Source organism: Aquarana catesbeiana, linkage group LG03 (genome assembly GCF_042186555.1).
Source record: "Aquarana catesbeiana isolate 2022-GZ linkage group LG03, ASM4218655v1, whole genome shotgun sequence".
NCBI lineage: Eukaryota > Metazoa > Chordata > Amphibia > Anura > Ranidae > Aquarana > Aquarana catesbeiana.
Genome location: NC_133326.1, coordinates 108,458,912 through 108,476,038, shown reverse-complemented (window position 1 = coordinate 108,476,038; position 17,127 = coordinate 108,458,912). Strand labels below are relative to the sequence as shown.

Below are 17,127 nucleotides of genomic sequence, written 5' to 3'. Positions count from 1 at the left end.
CTAATTGCCCTCTTCGTTCCTCCCAAGACCTCCTGATCTCTAGCTCCCTCATCACCTCCTCCCATATCCGTCTCCAGGACTTCTCCCGAGCCTCGCTCATCCTCTGGAATTCCCTACCCCAATCTGTCAGACTGTCTCCAAATTTATCCACTTTTAGGTGATCCCTGAAAACTTTTCACTTCAGAGAAGCCTATCCTGCCTCCATCTAATAACTGCACTATTTTCTCCATTAGCTCATCCCACACAGCTATTACCTATTTGTACAACTTGACCCTCCCTCCTAGATTGTAAGCTCTAACGAGCAGGGCTCTCTGATTCCTCCTGTATTGAATTGTATTGTAATTGTACTGTCTGCCCTAATGTTGTAAAGCGCTGCGTAAACTGACGGCGCTATATAAATCCTGTATAATAATATATATAGACATTGAATATCTTGATTAAAAAAATGCTAGGGGAGTGTTTTTCAATATGATTTCTCAAAACACAACGCATTCCCTGCATTGAGATAAAAAAATACCAGTATTTATATTACTCCTTCACCCCCCCTCCTCCCCATGCTTTCACTCGATCCAGCACTGTGCCCGTCTATAGCAGCTCTCTCCCTGCATTCACAGGACAGAGAGGTAGCAGCAGGCCACACACAGCCTGGCTTGGGAGTGAGCCTGCATGTGAACCCCCATATGAAGCAGCTTCCTATGGTGGCGCACAGAGAAGAGGAGGAGCCTAGACTGCTGGTGGGGGATCCCTGAGTAGGAGGTTCAGAGCTGCTTTGTGTAATGCCATTACACAGAGCAGGTAAGTATAACATGTTTGTTATTTTTAAAAAGAAAATCTGAACTTTTGTAGTTACTTTAATGATCACTGCATAGTACCTAGCCAGCAGCTCCAACCCCAAGTGCTTCTTAGCTACAGCTGTTATGTCTTCCAAATGCTACTGATCAGGTAATCAGAACACTTGCTGGCCTGTTTTTTCAACTACTCCTGGCCCTTAACACTACAATGACCCACCACTACCACAGCCGGCATCTCTCCCCATGGACCGCCTGTAACAACAATTTACTTCAGAGCCAAGGGAAGCTGACCCATACACGAGGACATCTCGCATTGCACACTGTATCTGAGGTCTTGGTGGAACAGAATGACCTGGGAGGGGGGTGTGGGAACAAAGATTGGTGCTGCCAGGGAGAAGATTTCTGCTGGGAGGATTGATTTTTAATTTTTTTTTTGGGGGGGGGGGATATATTTGTGCAGGGCAACAGATTTTGAAGGGGAAGAAGATTTTTAATGGGAGGAGTGATTTATGTGTGTGTGTGTGTGTGGGGGGGGGGGTTGTACTGGGGAGGGGGATTTGCGGGAGGAGAAGGATTTCTGCTGGGAAGAGTGACTTTGGGGGGGAGGCTTTGTGCTGGGGAGGGGGATTTGAAGGAGGAGGACAATTTCTGCTGGGAGGACTTGTGGGGGTGGGGGGGGGGCTTTGTACTGGGGGGGATTTGGACAATTTCTACTGGGAGGAGTGGTTTGGTATGAAGAAGGCTTTGTGCCAGGGAGGTTGGGTGGGGAGGATTTTTGTTGGAAAGGGGGATTTGCATATATGGTTTAATTAATGATGTATTTAATTTAATGCAATTGATTAAGCACTATTGTATATTATATGGTATGTTTAGCATTGTATATGAGTGAATTAGTTATTATAATAACAAATGTTGGCTAGCAGGTTCTCAAATTTTCCGACAACAAAACTTTGTTGTCGGAATTTCCGATCGTGTTTACACAAGTCCGATGCACAAAAGTTCACGCATGCTCGGAATCAAGCAGAAGGATTGAACTTCCTTTTTCTCGGCTCGTCGTATGTCTTGTACGTCACCACGTTCCCACGTTCGTAATTGTTGGTCAGCATTTGTTTGACCATGTGTATGGAAGACAAGTTTGAGCCAACATCCTTCGATCAAAAATCCACGGTTTTGTTGGTGGAAATCCGATCGTGTGTACGGGGCATAAGACTTTATACTTGTCCTTGCATAGTCATATGCATAGCATGGATAGTCATACTACAACAAGCATCCATAAAAAAACAAAACATCCTCTCCAAACACTGGATGTGCTCCTTCCATGTGCAGTCTTCAGTCCTCATTTTCTAAACTCATTAGCTTTTATTTGATTTCCATTAATTCTTAAGTGAATCCAATATAAATATGATGTTTTACAAAGGCAGCGACGGCATTGACATTGCAGCTAGTCAGCATTTTTTTAAAGCTCTGTGAACTTATGTACAGGAAGCCTGAGCCCTGGCCCGTCTCATATTGCTTACATAGGAGAAATGTTGCCAAATGACTCACATAGGAATCTTATGTCCTAAGAAGATTCCAATGCTGGCATTATTTTAATTTTAAAGGGTTCCACAGATGTGTTTTTATTTGTGTTTGGTTAAGAAAATGCATTTAAAATTACATATTGATCTACAGTACATCTTGCTTTAAGAGGCAGATCCTAAAATAGCATTTGTTTTATTTTACCTATATACAAGAGCAGCTGTGTGCCCTGGCTAATGCAATCCATTCCCCCTGTCCCTGAAAACTGTAACAAATATCTGTACAGTTTAGCATTAACAAAATCTATAATTGATTTCTGGTCTCCCAATATTTGCTCAGTTATGGAAATGATTCTGTCTGAAAGTATGTGAATGTGAAACTTTTGTAGAGCAATTTGAGGCACTATGACTTTGACCTGTACAGTTTATTATCTTTAATCTCATATGTTATCATGCTGAAATATAAAAAAGTTTAATGTTATGAATCTTATGTTTTGCTCAAAAGGAATGACTGGTGATCTTGTACAATAGTAAGGATATCGAGACTGCTGTCTTTAGGCACAAAATGAATATTAGCTGTGAATAAGTCTATTATTCCGGCACATTAGGGTTATCACCTCATCCCTTTAAACCCGAACACATATGAATTACACAGGTTCTGTGGCTAATTTAATGCAGATAAGGCACCAAATGAGTTTAATTATCACCTTAATCAGCCAGAGCCTGTGTAATTAATATGTGTTCGGTTTTAAAGGGATGAGGTGGCAACCCTACGGCACATAGCCAGTACTAAAAGTATATAATAACATGGCAATTTACACATTCTCTTTTAAAGACATAATTATGATTTACACGCTAGTTTCCATTAAAATCTTCACATTTTGTCTTAATTAAAATGTTATTTTTTTCACAATGTTTTCACACATGGCATTAATGTCTTTGGTCTGCAGACAAGTCCTAGTATAGAATAAGTGGGCCCTTTTTCTCCACGTTATGCATTTTTAACCTTTTAAGCTGTGCAGTACATGTCCTAATGACTTCATTTAAAACATTATAACATTTGTGGATTAAAGTTTATAAAAAAAGTAGTTTTGTTGCTCTTTATGTTTTCCATTTGTTTCCTAAGATTTCCTAGGTTGCTAAAGCCTTCGGAGATCTGTGCATCACTAACAGCTGGAGAAGCAATGCAATGTTATGATCTATCGGTGATACCTAGTGATCAATACAAATACTGAAAGTTGATTTATACATATAAATCACTGGACAATCGATAAAGCCTACCTGAAGCTTCCCATCAGTCGATGTATGGATATGTTGCAGGATGAAGTGTTAAGAAAACACCCCGCTGATCTGCTGTAGAGGATCTATGCTGGATGTGGGAGGCCCAAGAGTTCAATAACAAGGGAGAAAGTTTGGCTAGAAAAGAACTTTAACTGGAGCAGCTGCAGATTTCCTCTCAAGCCGGAGAGTGGAATTGAACTTTGCATACTGATAAACAAGCAAGCCTTTCTGTACTTTAAACTTTCTATACCCTGCTTTTAAAGACCGTTAACTATTCAACTATCTTATTATTATTCTTTGCCATGTACCAAGCTAAGCTGTTGAGTGTTCTGAGAATTTATTTCAAACTAAACCTATAATCACTGTATTGAATAACTAGCTCTTCAAGGCAATGTATTTAACAACTTTTTTAAATAAAAAGATCAATTTGATATACATTGTCCTATCAATGTATGCTATTGTTTATAAAATTGCAATTTACCAAAGTGTTTGTAATTTTACATATACATAGGGACAGTTGTTTTTACTTGTTACCTATACAGGCTCTGCTTCATGTTTTACAGTGCAAGCCTCAGCCAACTTACTCAAACAGCGCACTTAATAGTAAAATGAAATACATCTCAAAAAACTGGGCTAACAGGTCCCCGGTCCTCTACCTCATTATGCGGGTACCATCAGGAGCTGTATGCCCCTGTCAATATATCATGGTCTTAGTCTTGTTTAGTCGGTTGGTTGGCAGCACCTACCCTATCACCAGCGGCTTCCCCTGCTCGGCGGCGGCCTTCTGTTCTCCTGCTCTAACGGGTCATCGTGGTGACAGTGGCTTTAGTTTCCTTCCTCCTCCTCGGTGGCCAATCGGGAGTCTTCTCATTTTGGCCAATCCGAAAACGGGTCTCACATTCACTTCTGATTGGCCGGATTGAGGATCAGTGTTTTAACAGCAAATGTTCATTCGCTGTTGTAACACACCTGGGTGCGCTCCGGTCGCATTCTCTGCCACCCTACTTTGAAGACTATTAGAGCCTCTGGCTCTAATCAGGTACTTAAAAAAAAACCTTACCGCTGTAATTCATGCGCAGGGTGCTCTGAAAGGGGCCAGATGCATGAATAGGGGTTGTGCCGTGGTGGCCGTGGTCAGATTCATGCTATGCATGAATCTATCCATTGCATATAGGGTGTGGCCTGGATAGAGGGGGCGGCGCCCGGGGGTCCCTAATGAACTAGAGCCCCTGGCTCTAGGTGGATGGCTGACCACATTGAGAGACTTGGGGGAGTGGGAGGTGAAGTTAAAATCCCCACCAGGAACAGACAGAAGTATTCAAGACATAAAGGGGTTGATTTACTAAAGGAAAATAGACTGTTCACTGTGTAAGGGAAGTTTCCCTTAGATTAGCTTTATGTTATGAAAACTCACTTTGCAAAGAAAACCCAATCAAGTGCTAGGTAAATAAAAAACAGTATTTGTGCTTGCAAATGATTGGATGAGGTTAGTAAGCAGGGCTTCACCACATTCACTAAGCTAATGGGAAATACCCCGCATAGGGCAACTTGTTTTGTCTTCAGAAATAAACCACCACAAAAGTCAGGTATAGTTTTCTAATGGATTGTTGTGCACAGCTCAGTGCGATGATAGCGAGTTGCGCCTATCAAGCCACCAGTGTTATATGATTACTGCGACAGACCAAACCTCCTTACGACCAGTAACAGAGGCTCCACAAGTGTTGCAAAGCTCTGTCTTTGGATTCAATGGAGAATCCAGCAATTTGACATCACTCAACGCTAGGTGACATGCTCAGAAGTGAGTATGTCACCGATGGCAATGACCAACCTACTGAATCAGATTGGCAATCCTGCTAGAGAGATCTGTACAATGCTCATACAGATCTACCACTGGCCAGAAGAGAGGGTGCTCTCCAGATGTCGTCTACCACCATAGCTGTGATAAATATGCTTTTAATATTGTAAGTGTATATTGTGCTGCAATTTATCTAAATTTACTAGTATATGGTATATACAATATACAAGGTTAGTAGCCCTGACTTGGTAAGTAAACTGTAACCTGGGGCGGTGGGAGATGTCAGTTAATATTAACAGTGAGAATTGTGTCCTTTGAAGTGACTGAGTTTATTATAGGTGGAATTTAGTGTTTTTATTTGTTAATATTTGTTTTATAGTGGGCATTGGGTAAGTGTGTAAATATTTTAGAACACGTAACTACTCTGTCATGAATTATAAAGAAATTTGGCTTCAGTTCCACTTAAAAAAATAGATTCTCAACTTCTGAATCTTTTTGCAGCATACTCCTGTCTCCAAATAAGGTTGATTTTCAAGGTTATACTACAATATTGAATCATTTTTAGAGTCTAAAAAATGTAATGCTACCCCCAAAGGAGCAGGCTGGTAATTAGGCTTCTATGTTCCGCCCCTCAACCTCAAGAACAACCTCAGCCCCTCTGACACACCTGGTTGAGTGAAAGTTACTGCAAGCACTTATAGGAACACAAGTGTAGATACCTTTACCCAGAAAATACACAAGACTGTTTTGTGTTAAATTAACTCGAAGTATTGGTACGGGTTAGAATAAATGTTTTGAGCGTAAATGAGCACACAGAAGGTAGGTTCAGCTGTCCCTTGAGCCTGTGCTGCCCGCAAATTGGGGTCCCATGATAACACTGCAGGCCTCACTGGGTATATCAGTGTATCCCCCAGCCAGCAAGGAGGGGCGGGGTCAGGAGTTCCACTGCCACTCTGACCCCACCCCATGCAGCCTGTATACTCGGAGGCTCAGAGCTGAGATCTCAGTGGGAGTGCTTAGAGCCCCACCTCCAGACCTCTGAGAGCCCTGCCCCTGGACCTCTGAGAGCAGATGGTAAGCTGGACTGGCTAGGTAGGTCCTTCTCCCCATGGACTGCTTTTGGACTGTTATCCTAACCCCTGACCTGTTTACAAACAGTATAGCTGTACATTGTTGATAGGTAGAATTTTAAGGTGGTCACTTAGTTGATCACCTCCTGTACTAGATCCGCAGACTCTGGTCATCTCCTGTAGTAGATCCGCAGACTCTGGTCATCTCCTGTAGTAGATCCACAGTCTCTGGTCATCTCCTGTAGTAGATCCACAGTCTCTGGTCATCTCCTGTAGTACATCTAAAGTCTCTGGTCATCTCCTGTAGTATATCCGCAGACTCTGGCCATCTCCTGTAGTAGACCTGCAGTCTCTGGTCATCTCCTGTAGTACATCTAAAGTCTCTGGTTACCTCCTGTAGTAGATCTGCAGTCTCTGGTTACCTCCTGTAGTAGATCTGCAGTCTCTGGTCATCTCCTGTAGTAGATCTGCAGTCTCTGATTATTTCCTGTACTAAATCAGCAGTCTCTGGTTATCTCCTGTGGTAGATCCGCAGTCTCTGGATATCTCCAGAGACTACCAAGTTCAAGTGTAACAAAAATTTTAAAAAATTAATTAAAAATCCCAATAAATACAGCTGCCAATCCATGTACTATCATCATATAACAATAAGTGTAAAAATAGAAATGTGGGATGGCGCTATATTTGATGAAATATATATTGTAAATGTATACAGTGCTAACAAGGAATCAGAAAATAATCAATTCATAGGAGTGAAACACAACGCTATATAAGGAACAAATGTGCATACATAAATATCAAATATTGTGCAAAAACCACATAAGATGGATAAAAGTCTAATAAAAATATATATAAAGAATATTAATTTGATAAATCTAAGTCCAGTGCAAAAATGGTGGTAAGCCAAAAAAAGGTCTCTATATATATATATATATATATATATATATATATATATATATATATATATATATATATATATATATATATATACAGTGGGGATGGAAAGTATTCAGACCCCCTTAAATTTTTCACTCTTTGTTATATTGCAGCCATTTGCTAAAATCATTTAAGTTCATTTTTTTTCCTCATTAATGTACACACAGCACCCCATATTGACAGAAAAACACAGAATTGTTGACATTTTTGCAGATTTATCAAAAAAGAAAAACTGAATTTTCACATGGTCCTAAGTATTCAGACCCTTTGCTGTGACACTCATATATTTAACTCAGGTGCTGTCCATTTCTTCTGATCATCCTTGAGATGGTTCTACACCTTCATTTGAGTCCAGCTGTGCTTGATTATACTGATTGGACTTGATTAGGAAAGCCACACACCTGTCTATATAAGACCTTACAGCTCACAGTGCATGTCAGAGCAAATGAGAATCATGAGGTCAAAGGAACTGCCTGAAGAGCTCAGACAGAATTGTGGCAAGGCACAGATCTGGCCAAGGTTACAAAAACATTTCTGCTGCACTTAAGGTTCCTAAGAGCACAGTGGCCTCCATAATCCTTAAATGGAAGACGTTTGGGACGACCAGAACCCTTCCTAGAGCTGGCCGTCCGGCCAAACTGAGCTATTGGGGGAGAAGAGCCTTGGTGAGAGAGGTAAAGAAGAACCCAAAGATCACTGTGGCTGAGCATCAGAGATACAGTTGGGAGATGGGAGAAAGTTGTAGGAAGTCAACCATCACTGCAGCCCTCCACCAGTCGAGGCTTTATGGCAGAGTAGCCCGAAGGAAGCCTCTCCTCAGTGCAAGACACATGCAAGCCTGCATGGAGTTTGCTAAAAAACACCTGAAGGACTCCAAGATGGTGAGAAATAAGATTCTTTGGTCTGATGAGACCAAGATAGAACTTTTTGGCCTTAATTCTAATGCTCCGTACACACGATCGGACATTGATCGGACATTCCGACAACAAAATCCATGGATTTTTTCCGACGGATGTTGGCTCAAACTTGTTTTGCGTACACACGGTCGCACAAAGTTGTCGGAATTTCCGATCGCCAAGAACGCGGTGACGTATGCCACGTACGACGAGACTAGAAAAGGCCAGTTCAGAGCCAAGCGCGGCACCCTTTGGACTCCTTTTGCTAATCTCGTGTTAGTAAAAGTTTGGTGAGAGACGATTCGCGCTTTTTCAGACTCGTGGTTTTCAGATCGTTTTCTGCTGTTCAGTTTGTGCTTGTGGGTTTGTATCTGCTCTTCAGTGCATGCAGCGAGCTACGCGTGACTCTGTCATTGTGTTCTTGTTTGTTCGTTACTGTTTTTCAGGTCGCTCTTCACAGGCCTTGCTGTTCTTCAGTGCGTTCTGTTACTTCGTTCTGAGCAGCCGACCGTTTTCCAGCCATGTTGCGTATACGTACTCCTCGTAGAGTTCGTGCTGTGCGGGGGCTTGGTGTTGGGGTCCTTACCTTGACGCAAGTCCAGTCCATGAACAGGGTGGGGAGGAGTTCATGGACCAAGAATTGGTTGCTCCAGCGTGACCAGTTCTGTCATATGCCTTTGCCCTGTAAGATCCGTGAGAATAATCCTAATGAATTCAGGAACTTTCTCCGGATGACGGACCATGTATTTCACTGTTTGTTGGCTTTCCTGACCCTTTATATTAGCAGGCAGGATACCTGCATGAGGCAAGCCATCACTCCGGAGCAGAGGCTCGTTGCCACCCTGCGGTACTTGGCGACGGGGAGAAGCCTGCAGGACCTCAAGTTCTCGACAGGCATCTCCCCCCAGGCTCTGGGGATCATTATCCCAGAGACCTGTTCTGCCATCATACAGGTCCTGCAGAAGGAGTATATTAAGGTAAGATTTTTATCCTTTAACATCACATTTTATTGGATATAATGTTTGCTAATGTATTGTATTTCTTTCCTCATTCCCTAATTACCATGATTGGAATATGCTGTGAATGTCCCCTTTGTTCTCATGCATGCTGGATTTTTATGTAATTATTTTTTTCTCCTTCATACATATTTGCCTTCACTTACCTCCCCAGCATGGTCTCCTGCCCCTATATACAGCTCATGTAGTCACTTAACAATGTATTTTGTCAGCTCCATAGTAGTGCTTTACCCTAAATACCCCCTAAAATGTTTATAAATGTGATTTGTGCTTTAAATTCAGGCAGAGTGCTCGATGCTTTTTTGGGGGGGTCCCCAAATCATTTTTCACCCTCCCTCCCCCCAACTGCTAAGTCAGCTGATACCAATTCTCTATCTATCCTCAATCATCTATCTGCTGACTTTGCAAAACCCATACACACTATACCCATCTCTTTTGTGGTCACATGTATGGATGAATTCCCCAAAGCGTGTATTGCAAGGGCCTGCCTGTATACTTTCAAATGGTACTGTTTAAAGTTTTTGTATCCTATTATTATCTTGATAGGTAATAGCAGAATGTCCAAATGTGCTCAAGTGTGTACAGTGTGTATTTATCTCCTTGTATTATGACACTTCTTACCTGTCCAGTGGGCTGCCAATAGTGTAACTAAGGAGGGGCTGTTCAAAGTAATACCCATTATTTAGGCATTCATCTCTCAATGAAGTGGAGAGGGTTACCTGTCCAAGAGCCCCCCCTCCCCATAATGTTAGAAATGGCCCATGAGGGGGGGGGGGGGGATCTGATAGGTGTACCTTATACTTTGGTCTTTAAAAACTCCCTCAAATAAATGTTATCTTGATGTTGGCCAAGAATGTTTGTGTCTAATCTGCTTTCCCTGTTTATGTGCAAAATGAATAATTTTATTTTTTTGGTTTGACTCCACAGTATCCTTCCACGCCACAGGAATGGCAGACTGTGGCCTCCCACTTTGCCCAGCGGTGGGACTTTCCTAACTGCGGAGGGGCAATTGATGGGAGACACGTCCACATCGTCCCACCACCCAACTCAGGGTCGTACTATTATAATTATAAGGGGTTCAATAGTATTGTGATGTTGGCGGTGGTGTCGGCTACTTATGAGTTCCTGTATGTGGACGTGGGGAAGAATGGCCGGATGTCCAATGGTGGAGTCATCGCCCAGACGGAGTTCTACAGGCGTCTCCAGAATGGCAGCTTGGACTTGCCACCTCCAGAAGACAATGTGGAAGGACTCCCATTCATCTTCGTTGCGGATGAAGCGTTTGCGCTGGGGGACCATCTTATGCATCCATTCCCGATGAGGACCCTCACCCCGGACCAGAGGGTTTTTAATTACCGGCTGGCCAGAGCCAGAAGAGTGGTGGAGAACACATTTGGAATCATGGCCAGCCGGTTCCGCCTATTTCTTACACCCATACACATGGCGGAGTACAAACTGAATCATATTATCCTGGCGTGCTGTGTTCTACACAACTTTTTACGGCAACATTCTGCCAACTATGCTGGCTCAGTTGGGCCTGAGGCTGGAATTCTAAATGAACCAACCCTGACGGCGCTTGAAAGTGGCCGTCCTGGCTTGCCCCCCTGAGTGCCCGTGATGTCCGGCTAAGATACCTTGAATTCTTTGCGGGTAGGGGGCTATCAATATGCCAGACAATGTCTAAAGCCTTTTTCAAATAAAAAAAACTACTCAAATCTTTGGTGACATTTACTGCTTGTGTTTGTTTTAGCTGACCCTGACAGAAATGTGGTGAGTCCTGAAAATGGCGTGATTGTGTAACCTTACAAAGCACTGTTGGGTGTTATTTACTAAAGGCAAAGACACTTTGCACTACAAGTGCACTTGAAACTGCACTGAAACTGCACTTGTAGTGCAAAGTGGATTTGCCCTTAGGAAATAACACCCATTGTCACAGAAAACACCAATTAGAGCACCACAAAAGTGTTGTAGCATTGAGACAATAATCCACACATTCTTGATTAACAATCTTTTTAATACCAGCACAATCACATGTGCATTTAGAAAAGGTTTTTAAAACAAACCAACATGTTTGTTGTATAACAATTTTTGGGGTCACATTAGAAAAAGTAGAAATGTCCATTTAAGATAAAACAGGCATGTTTAAAACCAACAAGAAAGACACAAATCTTGAACTTACAAAGTTCACTTTTGGTAGAACTTGAAGGCAATATCAGACATGAGTATTTACAAACTGTGTTTGATATTGCGTTCAGATGGGGTGAAGTCACCCCAGGAAAAGCCAAATTTTGAAGATGCACACAAATTTACGAATGTCAACATGTGCTACCTGCCATCACGGGGGATCAAGGGATGTGTTTGGGGGGGTGCAACCCCTTCCTCACAGCTACTTTATTATTGAGGAAGGGGTTGCACCCCCAAAACGCGTTGTTTGCCATGGGAACCACTCACTAATGAACGGACATGACACTTCATTTAAAATAACAATGCCCAACCGCTAAACCACTCCCATATATCAGGACACCAATAGTTTTTAGGGTTTTAAATGGGAAGATCATAGGCAGTGGTAGAGCATTAATAATGTTAAGTTGATAATGACAAGTTTATGGACAAACAACAAAAAAAAGGAGGCATACAGTGGTACCTCGGTTCACAAACTTAATTCATGAAATGACTCTGATCGTGAACCGAGGCAAATTTTCCAATAGGGTTCAATGTTAATTGGTTCTGAACTTTTTTTTGTTTATATATACAGTAAAATTATGAAATGTATGTACAAAAAAAGTTTTTTAAACATGTATTACATGCTTTTTGCGGCTATGGTTGTGTGTGACTCCATATAAAAACTAAATCGTGGATTAGCATACAGATAAATAGTATAAATAAATAATGAGATGGAGCAGAGGGTCTGTCTTTACAAACAAAATCCCCACTCAACTTACATATGTGAAACCAAGCACATCAATTATGTGGTGCCAAAAAACATAAGTGAACAAACAAATCGTGCAAACACAATGTGAAATGAAGATAATAATATTGTATCAAAGCCCCAAAAAATTCCAAAAATATTTTTTAGTTTCCTTAGTGTCATCCAATGAAAACTTCCTCCCGCATAAATCGTGCAATAAGTAATTAAGTGTAGATGCGCACTCACTAGACATTGTTGATCCCGCTGTCTTATGACAGAAAAGATCAAAAAGCTTGTGGGTCTCCAGGACCTCCTTGGATCCTTCTGTCAATACCTTAGAGATCCTCCTCCCAGTGTTGAATATCTCTCCAAACGAGATGTCACCAGCGGTGCAAATGAAAGAAAAGAGAGGACGGATTCCTCATAGTGTAAAATCGTAGGTGTCATTTATTTAAAAGCCTCAAAGGGCTATGGCAGTACGACAAATAAACAGTGTTTGCTTATTTGCCGCAACCTCCCATGCAAGCAACTGCACTATGCAGTGGAGGCAATGGAAACCACGAGACCCACACCGGAATCAGTGTGCGTTCCAACTTACCGTGAGATAGCGCAGCGTGCGTTCCAAACTTACGCGTTTCTTTATCAATCGTGATGTCATCAGAAGCTTCTTCTGATGTCACGATTGATGACGAAATGCATAATGATGGAATGCATGTTGTGCTACGTCATGTTAAGGTGAAACTCACGCTAACTCCGATGTGGGTCTCGCAGTTTCTATTGCCACCACTGCATAGTGCGGTTGCTTGCATGGGAGGTTTTTAAATACTTTTTTTTGTTGTTGTACTTTATTTTGGGCTGAATTCAGACCTGGAATGGACCAAAAGACGCACAGGGCTCCTGCACAAATTCGCACCGGAGCAGCATCGGAGTTATGTGAACTGGCCCCATAGAGAGCCGGTCACATTCTCCTGCTATTGCAAATTGCTTGCGGGGATCCTGCATTCAATTCGCAATAGTGTGAACCCAGCCTAAGTGTTGGTACTCTCCTATAGGTAAACTTTGGGATCTTCGGTAGTAGTTGTTTAAATTCTGTTTAAATTCTCCAATGTTTCCTAATGGTACTTTCCAATCGTTTGTTGGCTATTATAACTAAATATAATTGGAATTTCTTGATGAGATGCTCTTTCAGTAACATTTCTCTCTGTGTTACCCACTTCACTGATTTTCTGTTGTATGTAAGAACTCTTATATCCGTTCTCTATAAATCTCGTTTCCAATATTTTTGCTTGTTGTTCGTAATCCTTCTCTGTACAATTTCTCCCCAGTCATATTAGTTGTCCTTTAGGTATATTACCAAGCCATGATTTATGGTGGCAGCTGTTCATGGGGAAATAACTGTTCCTATCCACAGGTTTGAAATGTGTTTTAGTCTTTAATGTCCCCTGTTCCTGCCATATTTCCAAATCTAAGAAGTTGATTTTAGTTTCATTTATATCCCATGATAGGTTGATGTTTTTTTCATTATTATTCAGATTCTGACTAAAGCGTAAAAGACTATCATTATCACCAGCTCATACAATAATAATATTGTCAATAAATCTCTTGTACATGATCAGCTGATCTGGTCTGTTAGTGTATATATAGCATCCTCCTCCCATTGAGTCATGTACAGGTTTGCCACTGTTTGCGCATACTTAGCCCCCATTGCGATGCCCTGTATTTATTTATAGTACGTGTGATCGTACCAAAAGTAATTGTGTCAAAAAACTGCCTTTGTGGACGATTTAATTCACTCATCTCTTTCAGGGCCCATCTAGTAGCCTGCAATGCTTCATGATGGTTAATGATTGTATATAAAGATGCCACGTCTGCTGTTGCAAGATAGACTTGTCCAGAATCCAATTTAATATAATTTAATAATTGTATGAGATGTTTGGTATCTTTTAAATAAGATTTCATTTTCTGTACCACTGGTTGCAAAAAACAGTCTATATACTCCCACAATCTGGCTCCAACAGAATTAATGCCATTTACAATAGGTTTTCCGGGGGGATTTACTTTTGGATCTTAGGCAATATATAAATTACCGGAATACGACAAGTATTAGGTACAGGGTACTTAGCCTCTTTTTCATTAAGGAATCCTTTTCTTTTTCCTTACTTGACCAGTTTATCCAACTCCTTTTTATGTGTCAATGTGGGGTTACTCAACAATTTGAGATATGTTTGGGAAACCTGTAGCTGTTTAGACATCTCTTTTGTATATGCTTTTGTGGAAAGTATCACAATAGCTCCATCTTGTCCGTAGGTCAAATTACGATATTTTTCCTTTGTTCAAGTTGTTGTATTCCTTCTCTGAATTCCTTGGGATCCCATGCTTTTTTAACCTGTAGTTTTTTCAAATCTTCTGTTACCTTTTTTCTGAAAACTTCCATATGTCCTTCATTTGCTTGTGGTGGATTGAATAGAGATTTATTTCTCAACGTGGTGTGTAAATTGTTATGCCCCGTACACACAGTCGGATTTTCCGATGGAAAATGTCCGATCGGAGCGTGTTGTCGGAAATTCCGACTGTGTGTGGGCTCCATCGGACATTTTCCATCGGATTTTCCGACACACAAAGTTGGAGAGCAGGAGATAAAATTTTCCGACAACAAAATCCGTTGTCGGAAATTCCGATCGTGTGTACACAAATCCGACGGACAAAGTGCCAGGCATGCTCAGAATAAATAAAGAGATGAAAGCTATTGGCCACTGCCCCGTTTATAGTCCCGACGTACGTGTTTTACGTCACCGCGTTCAGAACGATCGGATTTTCCGACAACTTTGTGTGACCATGTGTATGCAAGACAAGTTTGAGCCAACATCTGTCGGAAAAAATCCTAGGATTTTGTTGTCGGAATGTCCGAACAAAGTCCGACCGTGTGTACGGGGCATTACTCTCCGAAAATCTAGTGATTAATGGTTCTCCCGGTTTTGTTAACCTATGTTTTTTTATTTTCAATCTCCTAGTAAATTTTTGCATGTCTACATCAACATAAGAATCAAATTTGTTCAAGTTCTTTTTAGGGGCAAATTTGAGACCCTTATCTAAAACTTTGATTTCTTGTTGGGTCAAATTAATTCCACTGATGTTAAGAATCCCATCTCCTACTATTCTTGTTTTTTTTTTTTTTGTTTTTTGAACCCTGCTCGACATCCTCTCATCTTTCTTGGCTTTTTCTCTGTCTCGGTTCTGGTACTGGTGATCGCTTGTTTTCGTTTCCTCCCCCTGGTCTTTTTGGGGGTCAATGTTGTTGTCTTTCCTCTTAAAAATGATGTGAGGTATATTCATAATTAACATTATACCTCCCCCTTGGTGATGTCTGGGTATCCTTTCATACTACTCCTCTCTCCCCAGAGGCTCATACCTATTCGATAATGTCATAGATTCTCTTCTTTCATCCTGGTAATGATGATAATTACGATTAGGTGTATATGGGGAGCAGGACTCCTCCTACAATGATCAAAGTCCAGAGCTGGGCTTTTTCTTCTTTCTTGATTGTAATAATGGTAATCATAATTGCGTGGTGGGGTTCTTAGGATTTTGAGATGATTAGGAAACATTGGAGAATTTTAACAGCAGATAGATTCCTGGTACATCTATTACTGAAGATCCCAAAGTTTACCTATAGTAGAGTACCAACACTTAGAGATATTGTAGCAAAAAATGTGATATATCAATCCTCTAAGAAAATGTACACATTCTTTGAAGGAAATCGATTTTTTCCATATAAAAAGTGTTTTGCATATCGACGTACCAAGTATAACAAGAGAAAGAAAGAAGAATTTGAATCTACTTCAACTTGGAAAAAAATATAATATCAGGGAATTCATATCCTGCAAGACAGAAGGAGTGGTCTATGTTTTGGAATGCCCGTGTCGTCTCCAATACATAGGAAGAACAAAAAGACCACTATGGAAACGCTTAAGAGCATATTCAGATTATAAAAAAGGGCTATCCAAAACACAGCATTTCCAAGCATTATGCTGAATATCATCAAAAGGATGATCCCTCCTTCCTTCTTTTCTGCGGTATAGAGAAGTACAAACCCAACTGGAGAGGAAGTAATAAAATTATTACTCTTAGTAAGGCTGAATCTGGCTGGATTTATGAGATGCAGACTCTTGTGCCATTTGGCCATTATATTGATTTCGATCTCCATTGTTTTATTTCTGACTATTGATTTTTTTTTTCTTTTCTACATTGACCTCTCATTTTTTACCTATAGCCTTACATATTTTATTTTGAATGTACATTTTTATCCTGATTTGTTCCATCATTTTAGTAATATTTGTAGTCCCCAATCATTGGGTATTTTTATTTTATATATAATTATTTTATTACTATTTTGAGATGATATTCTATTATATGTATCTAATCTCTTATATGTGGGTTCTTTGCTGTGTATTATAATATACAGTTTTTTAATGGATAGGTCATATTAGGAATTATTAATACAATAATTATCATTATTCATTATTGTCATTATGTTGCTTTTTAGACAGTATGAATTTTAATCCCTTTTTTTGTGGTATATCCATAAACTTGTAATTATCAGAGTTATAACTTAACATTTATTAATGTTATACAACTGCCTATGATCTTCCTGTTTAAAACCCTAAAAACTATTTGTGTCCGGATATATGGGAGTGGTTTAGTGGTTGGGCATTGTTATTTTAAATGGAGTGTCATTCATTAGCATGCAGTACCCATGGCAACCGCCAGTGTATAAATATCCCGGTGATGGTCACCCAGCTTCCAGCCCTTGATAAAGTCACATGTCAGTGATGGCCATGACAAAAAATTCGGTATTTTTCCACACTGTTTTACTGTAAGGGCTTACCTAGGTTGGAGTCCATGGTGCAGAAATGTAGG

The 17,127-nt window shown here is 40.7% G+C and overlaps 2 protein-coding genes across 3 annotated transcripts in view; one reads left to right on the top strand and one right to left on the bottom strand.

Annotated features, from left to right (window-relative positions):
- HYKK (hydroxylysine kinase) overlaps nucleotides 1-3,761 on the bottom strand; it is a 32,419-nt gene extending 28,658 nt beyond the window's left edge. Inside the window, exon 1 of the mRNA XM_073618932.1 lies at nucleotides 3,590-3,761. The gene's annotated coding sequence lies outside the window, so the exon portion shown is untranslated. The remainder of the gene's footprint in view (nucleotides 1-3,589) is intronic.
- LOC141131547 (long-chain fatty acid transport protein 2-like) overlaps nucleotides 1-17,127 on the top strand; it is a 352,210-nt gene that overhangs the window by 240,778 nt on the left and 94,305 nt on the right. The gene's annotated exons all lie outside the window — the stretch shown is intronic.